The sequence below is a fragment of the Aegilops tauschii genome, chromosome 2 (genome assembly GCF_002575655.3).
Source record: "Aegilops tauschii subsp. strangulata cultivar AL8/78 chromosome 2, Aet v6.0, whole genome shotgun sequence".
In the NCBI taxonomy this organism is placed as follows: domain Eukaryota; kingdom Viridiplantae; phylum Streptophyta; class Magnoliopsida; order Poales; family Poaceae; genus Aegilops; species Aegilops tauschii.
The window spans coordinates 69,600,062-69,619,388 of NC_053036.3; the positions used below are offsets into that span (position 1 = coordinate 69,600,062).

The window sequence follows — 19,327 nt, forward strand, 5'->3', positions numbered from 1 at the left end:
ATGTACACTCTTAGTCAACATGGGTTGAATACATGCCACATTTTTGGAGGCTGAAATGTGGGCCAATAGGTCGAAGCCAACGCAAGTCGTTGTCAACTTAGTCAACAAATGATTGTAACATCGTTAGCCGTTGGATTTACATCCAACGACCGGCATCCATCTTCAATCTCTCGTCTTCTTCCTCCAGCGCCGCCGGGACCACCTGCTTCCGCCTCCTGCTGCTAGCAGCTCTGCTTAGCACGCTTCGCTGTGAAGCGCTACTCCATCGTTGGCCAGGCCATCCCTCCACCCCTCCACACGTCATGTTCTTCTCCATCGACTGCCGAACCACACCGCACCAGAACCAGTTAACCCTCGTACACCTCTCCGTCTGTAACTCTACTCCCGCGTCTTCCCATCTCCGGCTCGTTGTTGTCTGGGGCCTCGCCGTCGTCCACCACCTTGGATGCGCTCGGCGCGGAGTGGTCAACGAACGACACCATCGGAAGTAGACTGTGCGTGGAGAGGCTGACAGCTGGGTCCACGGCCGCACGCAAGGAAATGCCTCCTTATTACCCGCAAAATAATGATTCCTCCACCTGACAGCTGGGACCCACCGGAAGGGCCTCTGTATTTCGTGAAAAAACGTTCCCACCGCTGCCAGGTCAGACCCACCAGCTATATCTTCGCACGCAAGGAAGTGCCTCCTTATTACGCACACAAAAATGAATACCCCCCTGCTAGCTGGGACCCACAATAGTGGGAGGCTGACTTGTGGACCAACTAAGTTGACGGGGACGGAGGGCTTTGTCAACTTAGTCAATATGAACGATTCTAGCTCCAGTGACCGTATGATGTCCATCCAACGGCCGTAGTGCTTCTTCAACCTCTGGTCTTCTTGCTCCAGCCGCCCAAACCAGCGCCGGTCGTGCCTCGTGCTCCTGCCTCCTGTGGCCGGCTGCGATGCTGCGGAGGCCTCACCGCCCCCTACTACTCCCACCGCTGGCCAGGCCATCCCTCTACTCACCCACACCCCATGTTATTCTGCGGCGACAGCAGCCTCACACCACAACGAACCAGTGAACCCTCATACTCCTCTACGCGTGGGCATCCACTGCCGCGTCTTCCCCGGCTCCGCGTCGTCCCCTTCCTAGGCCTTGCCGTCGTCCATCGCCCTGGTGCTCTCAGCGCGGCGTGGTCAACGTGGTCAAGGAACGGCTTCCATCAGACGTGGACTGTACGTGGAGAGGCTGACAACTGGGTCCATGGCCGCAGCAAGGAAGTGCCTCCTTATTACGCGTAAAATAATGATTCCTCCACCTGACAGCAGGGACCCACCGGACGGGCAACCGTATTTCATGAAAAAATATTTCCCCCCTGACTGCTGGGACCTACCAGCTACATCTTCGCACGCAAGGAAGTGCGTCCGGGCAAAAAAAATGATTCGCCCCCTGACAGCTGGGACCCACCAGCTATATCTTCGCACGCAAGGAAGTGCCTGACAGTCGGGACCGACCTGGTCGAAGCATACGTAGCGTTGTCATTCTGGTCGCGAACCTCTACGTACATACTGGTCGATGTAGAGGTGCGCACGTGTCGTAGTAGAGGCGTGCACGTAGCATGTACACGTACGTACAGCGGCAGTGTGCAAGAAAGAAAATACGGCCACGTACGTACATACGGTCTGGGTCTCGAACGCCTACTCGTGCATACGTACGGCCAGGGCTCATGTACATGGCTGGGTTGGAACCGAGAAACTGCGTCGTCGTCGTGTTCATGGGGAGCCAACCGGCTGGGTCGGAACGGAATGCGTCATCGTGTTCATCGGGAGGGCTTGGATGGAACAGCCGATGGAAACGAGGCCTGGCATACCACAGAACGGAGGAAACAACCTTGTGTTTGACCGGCCATGGTCGAAACGGGATCCTCTTGATCGGGAGGGGTGTGGCGTACCGCAAAACGGAGGAAACGGACTTGTGTTGGAGCGCTACGGTAGAAACAGGGGTCTTGTTCATCGGGAGGGGTGTGGCGTACCGCAAAACGGTACTCCACGGGATACTGTTCATCTCCACCGTTGACCCCCTCCAGCCTCCACGGGCTACTGTTCATCCACCGTCGACCTCCTCCAGCCTCCACCTGCGACTGTTCATCCACGGGCTCCTGTTCATCCAGCCTCCACCGCGCGCTACTCCACCGGCTACTGTTCAACCAGCCCTCTCCACGGGCTCCTTTTCAACCACCCCTCCACGGGCTACTGTTCATCCAGCCCTCCACCGTCTACTGTTCATACAGCCCTCCATGTGGGTCATCCTGTTCATCCAGCCCTCCACGGGGTCCTGTTCATCCAGCCCCAACCGGCTCGATCGATCGGGGTCCTGTTCATCCAGAGGCAACACCACGGGGTCCTGTTCATCCACCCCCACCGGGAACTGCTCATCCAAACCCCCCCCCAGCAACGCTCACTGTTCATCCAGAGGCAGCATCGATCGGCTTCAGTTAGCAGCAGTAGCGAAGGAATCGCTTGATCGGGTTCAGTTAACAGCCATCGATCGATCGCTCGGGTTCAGTAACGCGTAGCCTGCAGTGCAATCGCTCGGGTTCAGTAGGCGAACGCCTCGCTCGGGTTCAATTAGAGCCCAACGCATCTCACCCACGTGCGTGCGTGTACGAGAGAAACACGCAAACCTTCGTGCATCGCTCGGCCCCGACCACCCACCGTAACCGGGAACACCCCGATATTTTCCTCGCCCTCGCTTCTACCACGGGTTTTTCCGTCATGGACGGCCCGAATAATGTCATGCAGCTGCGTCTCCGGCCCGCCCAGGACGAAAAGCCCATTTTCTGTCATGATTTTTTGTCATAGAAGTAGGAGCCCACCACATCTATGATGATACCGGGTTTTGTCACAATTATCATCATGGAAGTGTCATAAGTATGACAGAATGTTTTTTTCGTTTGGCCCAAAATGTCACGGATGTGTCTTTTTTTTGTAGTGTATACAGCATACCTAAGGAACTACTGCAACAAGGTCATTGCGATGGTTCCTACTGATGTAGTTCCGGCTAAACACCTTCTGTTACTATCAGATAGTTTCATTATGCTATCACACCTACAAACTTCATCACTGATTTGTAGGAGTATTAGCAGAGAAGAAGATTATTGAAAATTCCTGGTTCCCTATCTGATCTCTATAGGATAAAGTCCTGAAGTCAAAACCGCGTACACAATCTAATCCCAGTGGTTCTATTTTGTGATCGCAAATCAAACTGAATACATTGATATGAGAAACAGAGAAATGACACTATTACTCCATCAAGCAATTAGACAAGACCGTCAAATCAAAATAAGTAAAAGATAATTTGTATGCTCTTGTATCAGTCACCATATATATGAAGGGAAAATGTCAGACTCCAATTGATATTAAGAAAAAATGGTGAAAAAAGAACATACGATGCAATCTGTCACACACCTTGTGAGCAGAGTAGAATGAGATGGAGGGATCAGTAAGTGGCTTGACCTGCACAGTGGTGTGACAGGCAAACAACTTCATATGCGATGCTATATGCCATAGCAATCATCAATGATTTACAATTAAACTGCAAAGTTTCCTCACCTGCTCCTACATGTTCGTCTTCTTCACATCAGCAGCTGGCCTTGCCCCCTGACATCACCACCCGGTACCACCTCCTAGAGATATGATAGTCTGTCGGTGACCTACATACAAGCACCAACAACATCAAGAATCAAGATCCAGTATTTCCACCATCTACCCATCGAACTATCAAGAACCAAGTAACCCAGTCAAGAACTCTGCAGCGGTAACGACCTTATAGGACGATGGAGTAACCCAAGATGAGACACCGCCACTGCTATGATAACATGCTCCTTTTACCGCCCTCCATACCCAACCTGAAATGAAGACCCTAGAAATATCAATATAATCTCCTAAAGAAAATATGGAAGTGGCAGATACAAATGACTTTATCCCAGCACTCAGCTTGGCAAAGATAGTTAATAGTATATTTCTCAGAGAATCCTGGTCAAAATCACAACTGATCAGTCATGTCTCCTAGCTGAACACCCTCTATACTTATATACTGGTGATTTACCTGATTGGATTTTGCAAAAGAAGAGTCTCCACAGAAGAAATGCACGTCAGGGTGAGTGCGTTTTACATCACGCTCAATCTGCTCGATCATCTGTGAATACTAACAAAAGATATCAATATTGGAGTGATGCAAAATGGACACCATATGCATTTGCAAACATTGTGAGAGCACATATATACAGTCAAAAAGAAAAGTTAAATGCTTCTTAAACTAAAAGGAAAATCCACGTATTTGAACCTTAATAGCAATTGCTTCAAATAGCTTGGGCTTGGTTCTGAGACGTGCGCCGTTGGCAGCGGATCAGGCGTAGCTCCACCCTGTGCTACTTCTCCAGAGGAGAAGAGAGCCGGTCAAAGAGGAGAGGAAGAGGCGTGGCTGGAGGTTGGCTAGGAGAGAGCCGCCTTGTATCTGGGCGACGGAGGAAGGAGGCGTCGATGTAGAATCGGGGCCGCGCAGTTCGGCGCCGCCCAGACCATGCACCACCGCCCGCTGGTTCTCCAGATCGGAACCGGCCGCGGTGCCGCCATATCGGCACGTCACAGGAGCCGCCACAGGCAGAGCAGAGCGGAGATGGCGGGGCGTAGAGGATCCAGCGCCATGGAGATGCGGGCAGAGCAAGGGGGCTGAGTCGCGGGCAGAGCAGGGGAGCTGAGTCGCGGGCGGAGCTGGGGAGCTGAGTCGCGGGCGGAGCTGGGCGCGTTGAGTAGCAGGCGGCGGCGACGGCGGTTTTGGGGGAGAGGAGGAGAGGAGAGAAGAGAAGGTTGCGTGGGGCAGGAAGAGAAAATTAAATAGTAGATTCTGGAGTGACCCCTCCGATTTCCTTTTTCCTCTCCCACCCAATCGCCAACGTATTTATTTTGTCGTATTTGTGATGATGTGGAACGAGCGAGGGGGCACCATGCATTAGCGCAACCCTTATTGGGTTTAATTCCGGTTGGTACATGATGTGGGCTGGCAACGTCGGCCATTTTGTGCAAACGACACCACACCGCTCCATGGGGCTAACACAATTTTCCCCTAATGTGGAATACTGCCTCATACGGGCCACATACCGCACCATACAACTGTGTGCTTCAATCCCGATGCGAACGAGCGCGTGGAGATAAGGTGAGCATGCAAGGACGGGCACGCCTATGAATTTCCGGTAATCTAAGAGAGCGGCGATAGAGAGGACATGCTCGCCTGCTCCTGGAACGTGTGCCAATGAGACATCGTAGCATCCACGTACGAAATAAATGCGATCATATGGAGAAAAGTATGATACGAGAACGGCCGAAATGATGGAACCGTCATGACGCCCTTCTATCTATGCCGTTGGTACGTGATGCAACCCGACGGTTCGTAAAATGTCACAAGTAGCGCCATTTTTTGTAACCAATATGCAAATGTGACGTCGTACGTCGAACGCCCCTCTCTTTACTCGGCCCTTGAAGGAAAAAAACATATCCCTTGCGGCACCGCACAAGCTCCGGAGCTCAGAGCTATGGTGATGGCGGAGGAGGAACACGATGGAATTGAGTTCCTATCAAATCCCCTTGATAGGTATGTTCCATGCATCACTAAAATGATGGACCTAAAAAACGTTACAGGGTTCGCGTTGGGCATGCACCAACTGAACGCCCACCATGTGCTGGCAGGATAAGTGCCCTGGAGAAAGCATTGAGAGGTTATGGAAATAAGAAGACTGACACAATCATTGTCACCGCGGTTGGAAACAACTTTGATTCATTCGATCGGGGAGGCATATGACTTTTACAATCTGTATTCCTAGGAAATTGGGTTTGGGATAAGGTATGGCAAGATCATGCTTAATGTTGAGAGAACGAAATGCATGCAGGAGATCGTTTGTGGTCGCTTGGTATGCACTATTTTCAAAATTGCTGTCAATGTAACACCACACCTAGTGTATCTTTTGTAAAATGTCAACTAAAACAATCTCACACTATATGTTTTAACTTTTTTTGCCTAAAAATTTGCAGGGGGTCCCCAAAAGAAGCAACACACGTTCCTGCCGTTGTTCCATGGATGAGTGAAGGGTTGTCGGTGGCCGCGAGCAGCTCGTGCGAAGAAGTTTGTCCTGATGTCATGTCGACGGTTCTTGATCTAAATGGTTTGTCGGACAGCGACAACACGTGAGTGGATTCCGGCTAGTCAACGAGGAAAGACGACCCACAGTCACTAGGATCGACGCAAAGGTGAGCTTCCACCCGTAGTGATGGTGTCATGTTGCCCATGTCGAGGGGTGTTGTCGATTTGAGATGCGATTACAAGCGAGTCGATATGCTGATTTATTGTTCTAAAATTTGAATGCAGATTTCGCATTGAGCAACGTCGCCATGCGCCGGGAGGGTATGTGCACCGGAGAAGACTTGAGGACTCACGGAGAAGAAGAGAGGCAATTTAATTGTTCCTGGAGTTGGGGCTACATTCGACTCGCTAGGTCAGATGTACGACTTGTACAGGTGTAATCTCGGGAATTGGATTTGGTATCTGGTACAGCAAGAGAGATTGAATGTTGAGCCCACAAAATGCATGCAAGAGTGTGTAAGTGCGAGCAGAAAGTTTTTCTGAACCGTTGTGTATATTTCCTGACTGTGAAAATGGTTACTTATGTCTGCTCCAGTGGATACCAAAGAAGATAAGAGCAATACTAGATCATGTTGATGCGAGCGCCCTACAATGATACATCTCTGGAGCAGCACGCAAGAGATTTACAGTCGGGCAATGTTCGAGAAGTTCGGTAGGAGGTAGGGCGATAAAAGATTGAAGAGGCAGAGAAAGGCGTAAAATACGTGAAGTGGCACCATCCACAGAAGCATGATAAATGGTGCCACATCGTTTATGAGGTGCGCATGGAAGATGAGAGTTTCTCTGCGAATGTGGAAATTTCGAGCATAGCGGGCTATTGTGCTGCATGTTGTGAAGGTACATCGCACAGAACTATTTTCGTTTGGTTCTGAATTCCGCTGGTGGTTACTCCACTGATAAACTTGCTGCTCAGGTCAAGGGGAGTGCCATCGGTAATTTAGCTGGCCTCTTCGCACTGCTTCGGAAACACAGGCCAGGGAGACCAACTAGCAGTCGAGACAAGCCTCTGTTCGTTGACTGAGCGTTGAAGAGCTCAAAGAAGAAAGAGAAAGAGAATATTGGGGAGACAGTTGGGTGTGGTTCAAGCAAGCGAACCCGGTCATGTACCATCTGTAGGAAGAAATGGAGGAAAGCGCACGACCTGCCCCTACCGGGTCGACATGCCAAAGAAGCCGGGGAAAGAGCTGACATGAACAAATTGTGGTGTTGGTTGGTTGGGTACCGGAGGAACACTTGCGGCAATGCTAACATCGTGCTTCACAAGGTGCCGCCTGCATGAGGCTGATGTAGTTGATATTGCAATTTGAAGATTTGCAAAAAAAAAAAAAAAAATATTGTATCTGAATAAACAAATTTTCCTGTAACCGGAATGTACTGAATTTTTTCCTCTAAGAGAAAACAATGTCGTAGTGAGGTGCCTGAATAAAACTGTAGGAGTTTGCGTACTAGGAGGAGGAGTAGGAACTCGTTTAGATTTCGAATGTTTGATTCAAAGCTCCTTGGGAGGCAAACCCGGCGGCGCCTGTACTACCGCGGTGATTAGCTGAAGTATTGAGTGGGCTGCCCGTATCAGAAGACGCGGCGAGCGATGGAACCTCCACACTGCAGTGATACTAGCTGGGAACTACGGCTTCCAGATTAAAACCAAACAATGAGCAGTTATGTCGGTTCTTGGCACACTTGCTGCACCTACTGAAGCGTACAATGGATAACGGCGATCCAGGGAGGGCTGCACATCGTTGGTTGCATGGACAACTCCGGTGATGGTCGCGGTGTTACCATGCAGAGAGGTGTGATGCAAGTAAGGTGCCGGCTTTTGGCATTGAATCGGATCCGCCGATCGTAGACTGCATGCAGCAGTCGTCTGATTCACACCGTTTCTGGTGGGTGGTGTGGCTAGATAAGTGACCGGTAGGAGGTACTGTGGTGGCCCACGCGTCTTGTGAATTGTGGTATGCGCCGTGCCGGGATGGTGCAGGTGTGAAACGTCTCTCTCGCGTCAAGTTGGGCCGCGGGGTACAAGATGGATGTGGCCGTCAGCATCCAAACGACGTCACGGTACCATTGTCTAACCCGTTACATTATTAAAAACGGCTATGTCCCACAAAAGTTTGCTGTGTCAGATCTGCATGGCGTCCAACGGTGAATGATAACGTGACCAGGCGAGGACGAGCGCGCCTATGAGTTTTCCTAAGATTAGCCACTTCTTCTATATGTTTTTATTTTGACCGACATTTTTGTTTTGGTTGGTTTTATTTATTTTGAAAATGTTCAAGAATTTTAAACTATTCATGAATAAGTAAAGACTTTTTGTGAGATTTAAAATGTTAATAAATTTTTGTGTGTGTACTAAACAATTGCCGCGAACTTTTAAGACATAATCTAGGATTTTGATATGATTTTTTTTAAAATTATGAATAATTTTTTAAAGACCTGAGAATTAAAAAAGCTTAAAAATTCGAATAAATATGTATCTATTTAGAAAATGAAAAATAGAGAAGAACAGAAAAAGTAAAAAGGATTAAAATAAATGAAATGGACAATGAATGAATATAAAAGTAGACAAAAATAAAAAGCCTAGCAGAAACCCAGAAAATAGGGGGGAGTGGGGTGGGCATGGGCCGGCTCCCGTAGTCGGCGAAGGAGGGGAAACTGGGAAACAAAGGGCCAACTGGCCCAGCAACGGAGCGGTGGGAGCGTTAGGTCTATATCAGAACCTCACGCACCTTCTTCCCCTCCTTCATCCCCTTCTCCCTCTCCCAAACTCCAGTACATTTCTCTCTCTCTCGCCGACTCCGACATCCCGGTTTGTCCGCTGCCTGCTGAAGGATCCCTGCCTGCTCCCTCCCTTGGCCAGTTATGACCCTGATTTCCGATTCTATTTCTCTACATATGTGGATTCTTCATTCGATCTCACCTGGAGAAGACGCCGATATCAACAATTAACTAGTCCATGCTCTTCTTTTATTATTTTTCAGTTCATTCAAATAGAAGAAAGGAAAAAGAAGCCAGATTTCTGTCTATTACTTCCTCAATTTCGAATTACTTGTCGCATGTATGGATGTATTTAGATGTATTGTAGTTCTAGGTACATCCATTTCTGCGAGAGTAATTTGAAACGGAGGGAGTAGATCGGGGGAGGCAGAGAGAGATTTGAAGCGGAACCATGAATCGCCGTTTCGTCAATCTGCTGGTCAATAGGTTGTGCGCCCCTCGACCCGCTTACAGGCTGCACTGCATCGACCCCGCAACCTTGTTTTACCCTACCGGATCGCCACAGCCAGCAGATCCAGCTGCCATAAACCACAGCGCTCCAGCTCCAGCTCCAGCTCCTGGGAGGTTGCCTGCGCCCACCATATCCTTCGACTGGCCCTGCAAGCCGCACCAATCAACATCATTGCCGTCGACCACGAGGGCCGCACGCTCCTCTACGACACCGCCTCCAGGGCTGTCCGGGCCTTGAACCCGATGCAACCCCCTCTGCGGTCATACAACATATTCGTCACAGTAGGCGACAGCCTGTATGTCATGGCGACCGAGGCTGGCTTGCGATCCCGGCTTATATGGTTCCATGCTCTCATCTACGGCCAGCCGCCGGATTTCATAGGTCAGCAGGACTGGTACTGGCGTCCTCTCGACCTGCCTTGCTTTGATTATGAGGGTGGTCATTACAAGTCGGATCTGCCTCACTCTGAGTACGACTCGGATGCTGATGACGACTGGAATGCTGATTACACGGATTCTGCAGATGTTACAAACACCAATGAGTCGCCACACCCCTGTGCGATCTGTGCCTACACGGTGGTTGGTAATTCACAGATCTGGGTATCCACACTGGGCGCTGGCACGTACTCCTTTGACATCATGAGTGGCACGTGGAGCAAGGTCGGCACGTGGGTGCTGCCGTTCAGAGGCCGTGCTGTTTACGTCCCCGAGCACAACCTCTGGTTTGGCTTCTCAGATAAAGACGATCAGCTCTGTGCGGTTGACCTTGCTCTGACGCAGCCGGTGCTGCAGAAGGTGTTAGAAGACCCACCTCTGCCCGAGGCGTGTTCCCCGATGGCTTCCCATCTTCTTCATTTGGGTTCTGGGCTTCTGGCAAGTTGTGCGTGCAAAGGCTGTTCCAGAAGACACAGCAGGGGAGCCTTCTTCAGTCAGTTCCCAGTGATGAGAAAGATGAAGGTTTTGCCGTGCTTGCTGGTGTGGAAGTTCGGCGCGATGATGGCATTGGAGACCTTCAGATGATCAAGCACAAGTCCATGCGTTATGGTTTTGATGAAAATGGCGTCAAGCTGCTGTGATATTGCAAGCGGGTTTAGAGCAAGGACTTCTTTTAAAAAATCTTTTAGGCCAGTTTTTGTTTGTATATTCTGCTATCTGTGGAAATTTAACTTGGCTGATTTGTTGAATTACTGTGGGACTAGAATCGGACTAGAATCAAGTTATGTCTGTTGTACGTTAGAGATTTCCTGCAATCCTCTTATGCAGAGTCTTAAGTAACTAGAAGGATATATGATATGCGCGCTTTGCTGCGCCGTAAAGACTAATGAATAGACAAACATGTCTTATTGATGCAAGTTATCTTCATTTCTTAGATGAGTGGCAAAGTACATAATTTTTTATTCCATTCAAATCTATTTACGGATACATCAAAATATGAAGCAAAAAAATGTGCATTGTTAATTACCAAAGACACTGAACATTTTACAACATTGAGTATCATCAAGGCAGCTCTCAACATTCATGCATCTTCACTCGTGTGACTTTTTTTTTCTGCAAAGCTTACTCACAAACAATGAAGTTAATCAGTAGTGGGCAACATGCAATATCTTTGCAATCTTGACAGATAGTGATAAAAGGTTGTTCAAGATTCTCTGGCTTTTCGAGAGTATAGTATAGCTCTAGGCATAAAGTTCGCTTCCTGTCACACAAACATACAAAAGGAAAATTTAATCCCAACAATTGCAGGACACAATTTGTAAGGAAGAGAAGAAATTGTTAGTACATAATGTGAGAACAATTTGGTGAGGAACAATGAAGGAGATCCTGCCAAAAGTGTATCTTGACCAATCATATAACACATGATAACTCATGTAAGCATGAAATTCAATTCTAACTGGATACATAGATTCAAATTCAATTCATTAATTGTGGCAATTTTGAACAATATAATAAAACTGATTGACCAAGGGAAATGCTTACTGTACTATTGGACTTGGGGACTTCTATTGATGCAGCGCTGTTTAAGGCCAGCTAATAAATAGAGACATAGATCCTGAAAAATGCACCAAAGTATGTTAGGCTTAAATCAAGATTTATTTAAATGTAGACATCAACAATCAGCATGCTACACTTAGATCGGGTTGAAGCTCTCGAAACTGGCCGAGAATCTCACAATTGATGCTGCCAACATAGAAGGGTTTTTGCAATGTTTCTGCAAGATATGCAGATTTATTTGAAGTGTGTCAGTGAGACTACAAACAACTAATCCTGATACAACTGTAGCGGAACAAAAATAGTTCTTATAAATTTATAATACATGTCAGCTCTCCAATACAATCATGTTTGTCTGCTTGAGCAAAGACAGTCGGTGGAATCTCACCGAATGACGATGGTCATTGGGCCCTAAGATCAAAGATTTCTATTCTGGAGGATGCGGAACTTAATTAGGAGTATAAATCAGAGAGAAAGAAACTTAATAATCTACACCGCAGGAGAGTAAGTGTATCAAATAAAGGATTGTTACTTCAAAGCAGGAAAGTGACCGGATGGCAACTCGCAAAATCAGAAGCCATCGGTATACATGTGTAGGCCAGCTTGAACCCAGTTAGTCTGTTACAGAGAGGTAGCGTTCAGACTTTTGCACAGAAATGAGATAATTTGAGTATCTGAAGATGAAACTAAGAAGAAGAATCCTGCGAGGCATTGAACCCAAACCTATAAGAACATGAGCAACATAAATAATTTATCAGTTATACTCTATACTGGCAAAAATAGGAATCACAATAAACACCAACATTTGAATACTCTGAAGGATTCTACACATAAGCCCTCGATCAGATACAGACCAGCTAGACATACTTACTAAAGTACACTGTACACATGAGGGTGACTACTATAAAGAAAATTAGATAGTGTAGTGTGCAAAATGTTAGGAGATTATATTGAAAACAGAACACGTGGAACCTTGGAGTGTTGTACACCTCTACCCTGTCCCAGATTTGGAGCAAGTAAAATTGTAGAGCCACTGCCACGGAAGCCACAAACTCTGCTCACGCCATATCACAGCCGCCATGACACCGAAAACCCAAGCCCAATCCAATGGCGCGAACAACGAAACGCTTCAGCAGAGCGACTACAATGAACCAGGTGCGTCACCCAATCCGCTGCTGTCGATGACAAACCGGTAAGAAGCTGACCCATCCGCTGCTATCGACGACATACCGGTAAGAAGCCAACCCATCCGCTGCTGTCGACGACAAACCGGTAAGAAGCCGACCCATCCGCACTCAGACTCAAGCAAACTAGAAGTAGATGATTTATTTATGCATGCATGTCTACTTCGAAGTTCGCATGCACACTGGAACACATTGGTACTTCATCGGTCAATTTCTTCAAAGAGGGAGGAAACTGCAACCGGGATGCCACTCATCAGTCAATTTGAACTTTAGTATACTCATTACAGCAAAGATTCTCAGCTAGTACAAGACATAAAAGTTCAGTACTACAATTATTACGGAACTTATTCCAGATATTTCACAGGTTAATCACTAGCAGTACTATGCCAGTAATCAGTATCGGTTATAAAACTAACATGAAAAATTGCCTGACATTACAAAAATGTAAAGCGGTAGAAGTACAAGCTTGTACAAGAAAACACATATTAATTATGACAACGTCAGAAATTATATATATACAAATGACATATGGCTTACAAATCAGAAATGATATATATACAGAAGAGAAGGTAAATATACATCACCTTGTCAAGGGACACATCATGCTAGCAGCAAGACGAGACCATTCATAAGCATCTATTTCACCGTTCAACATTTTCAGGCCCATCATCGTCACCATCAGCCACGGTGCCTACAAAAAAGAGACACCATAAACTGACTTAAATTCAAATAAAAAGTAGAGGGCACTGTGTTCATGTAACTTGAGCCAGTTACTAACATAAGGTACATTGTTAATTAGGAATAAGCAAAGGAACATCTACTACAAATTTGTTGAAGAAATACACTCAAAAAGGTAATGCTCAATTGCTCAGTAGTGAAGGATGCGTCCAGTTCCAGCCCAACATTATGTTGTCTAGAAGACTATAACTGTTTTGAATTGATTATGTTCCAAATTATGTGAAACGCGCGAAATCAAAATACTCACAGTACCAAACAGTGACAAGGAAGAGCATGACTACTAAGATTCAAATAGATATGATCTCACAGTGAATAGGACAAAAGTAATATTTATTTCTGATTCTTGTTGCAGAACCCTACAACAAAGGATTGAAAGCTTAATGAAACTTACATATTCATTCAACAAGGAACAATTACGGATATATGATTAGTGGTAAGATCAACAGACAGATATATAAATACTAACTTGTAGAGAAAAAATATTGTAAGGAATACAACAAAAGGGACATGTGCAAATCAAGTTAGTCAAATAGCATTTCTGAACTTAATTAACCATGCATATTGTATGTGCATAGAAACAAAAACGAGTTTGTTCTACCTTCCGCCAGGTTAAAAAATGATATCACAAAACATTGACAACAATTTAGCAAACAGACAGCGAAACAAATAACATAACTTATATATGAATCGTAGAGCTTGACATTCCAATAAACAGAAAGATAATTAGACTATTGCAAGGCAATGATACCTGCATCATAGAAACTTGTGTAGGGGAAAATGTAGTTGATATTGCGGGAATTGTCATGAAATAGCATCTTTGACTGCAGTGAGCCGAGTTGGATTTTTTTTTGAGCAAAAGAGGGGGGGGGGGGGGGGGGCTCTGATTTCATTAACGAAACCATCCCGAGTACCAGTTCACTACAAACACGCACCTACTTAAAACTACCAATATCCAAAGAAACCATCTCAAAAGGCAGCAGTCGAGTTTAATTTCTACGGGGTCACAGGCGACCCATTTTGAGAGAGAGGGCGCAGCCTCCATGCAACTAAACACAATAAAGGAAAATCGAGCCAACATCAGGAAACAAAATCTTCAGTTCGTCAGGCGAGAAACTCCAGCTCTCCATCCCTGCGAAGCTCTGTAGACCTCACTTGCTACTTGCTCGATTAGCCTTGCCCCCAGCATCAGTAGGTTTTGTCGTGGGTTTTTTTCCTGCAAAATAGCCCAATCCACAATCCAATTGCAAGTTAGTTTCACCAACTTCATAGGATCATTGATCAATTTATCTCGAAAAATTATATCATTTCGACATTTCCAAATCGCCCAGAGAATTGCAGACATTCCAACTAGCACTAATTTCTTTTCCTCTTTTCTGAACTTCCTGATCCAGGCGCCCAGATAATCGTCTACCCCCCTGGGGCTGTTTTTAAATTGAATGAGCATTTTATCAAGCTCCAAAGCAGCCTTGCAGCAGAGCAAGAGAAAAAAAGATGATCTATGTTTTCATTTTGACCACAGAATACACATCTTTGACCCCCTTTCCACCCTCTTCTTGCAAGATTATCTCTGGTTAGTATACTTTTTCTGGCAATCAGCCATAGAAACATCTTAATTTTCGCTGGAATTTTCACCTTCCAAAGGAATTTGTGTGGGAAGCCCACATCTGTTTTTACTAACTGTTGATATAACGATCGCACCGAGAATTGTATGTTGGCTGTCAGCATCCACATCGGCTGATCTTTGCCCACATACATTCTCACTTCTTCACATATGGTTTTCAAACTCTCCCATAGAGCTCGTTTATCTTCAGATAAATGTCTTCTAAACTTAAAACCCTCCCATCCCATGTCAATGGCCTGGGCCACCGAAATGTCATGGTTCAGGTTGATGAAATACAGGCTTGGATAGGCCTCTTTCAATGTTTTGGACCCTACCCACCAGTCTTCCCAGAACCTAGTACTTTGTCCATCTCCTAATTTTTTCTTAACATTTTTGTAATAATTTTCCTTGATATGCATCAGAGATCCCCAAAAATGAGAGTCACCAGTTTTCTTTTTAATTCCAGACATGCATTTTCCTTTAACATATTTATTCAAATGGATTTTGACCCACATCCCATCTTCTGTCTCTAGCTTCCATATCCATTTTGCCAGTAAGGCTTTATTCATATAATCAAGATTCAATATTCCTAAACCACCCAATTCCTTTGGTAAACAACCCGTTTTCCAATTAACTAAATGATATTTCCTTTTATCCTCACTCTCCTGCCAGACTAATCTAGCTCTGAAGAAGTCTGCTTTCTTTCTAATCCCTACTGGCAAGGGGTAAAAGGACATCATATACATAGACATATTTGTCAGGCAGGCCTGGACTAGAGTTACTCTCCCAGCCATATTCAATAACCTTCCTTGCCAGCAAGCACATCTTTTTTCAATTTTTCCAGTCATGCTCTTCCAAAATTTATTTCCTAATCTCACATTGGTAACAGGCAATCCCAGATATTTGAAGGGAACCTCCCCTTTGTTATGGGTAAATATTTCTTGATAGATCTCACTTTTGTTTTTGGCCTCCCCAAATAGGTATACTTCACTTTTGTGAAAATTAATAGTTAGTCCAGACATCTGCTCAAAAGCTGTGAGTATGAATTTAAGTTTTTTAGCACTCTCCTCATCATCATCAAGAAGAAAAATTGTGTCATCTGCATATTGTAGCATGTTCACCCCATTATCCCCAAGTTCAGTTAGCATCCCCCTAACATAACCTGCATGCTTGGCTTTATCTAAGATTATAGCCAAGGCATCCGCAACTATGTCAAACAATAATGGTGACATAGAATCCCCCTGTCTCAAACCTTTATAAGTTTTGAAATAAGGGCCAATCCTATCATTCACCTTAATCCCTACTTGTCCTCCTATCATAGTGTGCATGACCAGATCACACCATTCATCAGGGAATTGCTTTATTTTGAGCATTTTGTAAACAAATGGCCACTTTATTTTGTCATAAGTTTTCTCAGAATCCACCTTAAACAACTCAGCACTTTGTTTTTGATGGTGTATGGAATTAAGAGCTTCATGGAGGATCACAATTCCTTCCATGATGTATCTCCCTTTGATGAAAGCAGTCTGGGTAGGGAGGATAATGGGTTTTATGATCCTACCCAACCTGTTCATCAAAACTTTAGTGATAATCTTGAAACTAACATTTAATAAACATATAGGTCTAAAATTTTGGATTTGTTTAGCATCTTCAGTTTTCGGGACCAAAGTGATAATCCCATAATTGAGCCTAGATATATCCAACTTTCCATCATGGAAATCATTCAGAAGTTTCATCAAATCCCATTTAACAGTTTCCCAAAAATGTTGATAAAAGTCCACTGGTAATCCATCAGGAACATGGCTTTTGTTTTTTCCATCCCGAAAACCACTTCTTGAAGCTCTTCCATTGAAAAAGGTTTAATTAGGTCGTCAGCCTGTTCCCTAGTAATTGATTGTCCCCCCAAATCATTAAGGTGGATTGAAGATGTGTCTGGTTGTCCAAATAGCTTTTTGTAAAAATGAGTAATGTATCTGCTAATAAGATTTTCTTCTCCTTCAATCACTCCTTCCTCTTGTTCTAAAGAGAGAATTCTGTTTTTTCTTCTTCTACTGTTCACCTTAGCATGATAGTATTTAGTATTACAATCTCCATCTTTAATTTCCTTGTATTTATATCAATCACTCCTTCCTCTTGTTCTAAAGAGAGAATTCTGTTTTTTCTTCTTCTACCGTTCACCTTAGCATGATAGTATTTAGTATTACAATCTCCATCTTTAATTTCCTTGTCTTTATATCTTTGGAGCCACTTCATTTCTTCTTGTTTCAGCAATCTATGTAATTGGGCCCTTAAGTCTTTCTGCTCTTCTCTGTCCAGAGCAGAGAGGCCCATAGTCTCAACATTTTTGTCTATTGCATCTAATTTCATTAGAATCTCCTTTTTATTTTCCTATACCAAGCATCAGAATTAAGAATCCCCCCTCTCACTTTTCGCCTAAACACTCTCATTCTTCTCTGCCATTGTTCCATAGTATTACCATGGTATTTTGCAGTCTAGATTCTAATGACAAAGTCTTTGAAACCCTCTCTCATCATCCAGGAGTTCTCAAACCTAAAAATAGGTGGTGAGAAAGTGTTTTCCCCTGTATCAAGGACCAGGGGAGTATGATCTGACAGTTCTCTCTCAAGTGCATATACCTCAGTCAGGGGATAATGATCCTCCCAATCTGGGCAGATTAAGACTCTATCTAGTTTTTCATAGGTGGGTTCAGGCTGATTGTTAGCCCAAGTAAACTTCCTCCCATTTAATGGCAGTTCTCTTAACCCAGCTTGCTCAATGATAGCATTAAAGACAAAACTCCAGTGATTATATCCACCAGGCTTATTTTTGTCTGTAGATTTCCTTATAACATTGAAATCTCCTCCCATAAGGCATGGGATAGAGGCACTGTTTTGATATACTCTGGATATTTCTGCCATATAAGCAGCTTTACCCATCTCTTGAGCATTACCATATACAATGATCAAGTTCCAATCAAATTTGGCCTTTTTATCATGAAGTAAGGTTCTAATGAAGTAAACACCTTTTTCCACATTGATAACCTCAAAAGTATCTTTATTAATCCCTACTAGAATACCACATGCTTTACCTCTAGGTTGTATCCAATGCCACTCAAAATTTCTTCCCCCACTAAGATTATTTAATTCATTCTTGGTAAACCCATTTTTGATAGTCTCTTGTAATCCCACAAAATCCATTCTTTTATCACATATATTAGATCTAATGAAGGATTTTTTTGAGTCAGGCCCTATGCCCCTGACATTCCAAATTAACCCTTTCATTTTCTTTTCCCTTTCCTTCCTCCAATACAAACCACAGATTTTCCTCCTGTAAATCTAGGGGATCCTGTGTTATTCTTTTTTCCACTAGCAAAGATGTTTTTTAAGTGGGCATAATAGTCCATCTCCATCTCTGCATCTGAATGGTCCTCGTCTGAACATATGTCTTTCAGGGAAAGGTCTCCAGTGTCTATGAGAGAAGTCTCACTTTGCACCGTTAATCCTTCTTTTTGTTTAAGATGGGTGAAGTAAAAATCTCTTCTACTTTGTTCCATTCTTTTAATAATTTCAAGGTTTTGGTTGGTCATATCAATAGTGCAACCTAAATCTATGCCAATTTTATCAGCCATGAAAAAAAGGGAGGGGTTATTAACTTCCTCATCAATTTTGTCAGCTGCTCTTTGTTTTGCCAATTCTTCAATCTTGGCATCTTGTTTGCCAGCTAGCCTGCCACATCTTCTGAGGGGATCTTCTAAATTGTTATCCAGGTCAGCCTCTCCTTTTTGATCTCCAGGATTTATCCCCAACCTAGTAGCAAAATAGTCTACAGATTCTTGGCTAGCACCATAATCCACTGGTTCCACATAAGCATCATTATCTTCTATCTTGTTGTCTTCTTCTTTGTTTTCTTCTTCAATTTTTCCAATTCTTTTTCAGTGATATCATCCATTTCAATTTCTCTTTCCTCCCACCTCTCAATCTTCTCCACACATTTGGATATCATGGCTTGTTGTTGATTTACCAGGTCCATTAGCTTTTTTCCTTTCTAACACCATTTCCTGGATCTTTTTATCATCCTGGCATTTGAGGGCTTTTTGTCTGACATTTTCCTCTTCCAGTACTTGCATCTTTTTGATGATTATTTCTAGATCAGTTTCCACTTTCTTTCTAGCTTCCCTATCTTTGATGTGTTCTTGCTGGGCCACCATGATTGCTTCACTCCTTTTCTTGAATTCTTCAAATTGTACCAAGCTCAAACTGCCTAGGGTCACATTCTCCTTATTGCTTTCTCCAGTGTCATCGTTCTTCTGTCTCTTTCTCACCTCCTCTCCCACATAGTCCATACCCGTTTCCCCCAAGTGTTGTCTTTTGTGTTCTCCATACCAGCCCATCTCCACAACTTTTTCCAGGTTAGGC

The 19,327-nt window shown here is 44.6% G+C and overlaps 1 long non-coding RNA gene across 1 annotated transcript; it reads left to right on the forward strand.

Annotated features, from left to right (window-relative positions):
• Positions 1–8,929: 8,929 nt before the first annotated feature.
• Positions 8,930–10,753, forward strand: LOC120974944 (uncharacterized). Its single transcript, XR_012203728.1, has 2 exons — positions 8,930–9,032; positions 9,155–10,753. It is a non-coding gene; the product is annotated as an uncharacterized lncRNA (long non-coding RNA).
• The last annotated feature ends 8,574 nt before the right edge of the window (positions 10,754–19,327 follow it).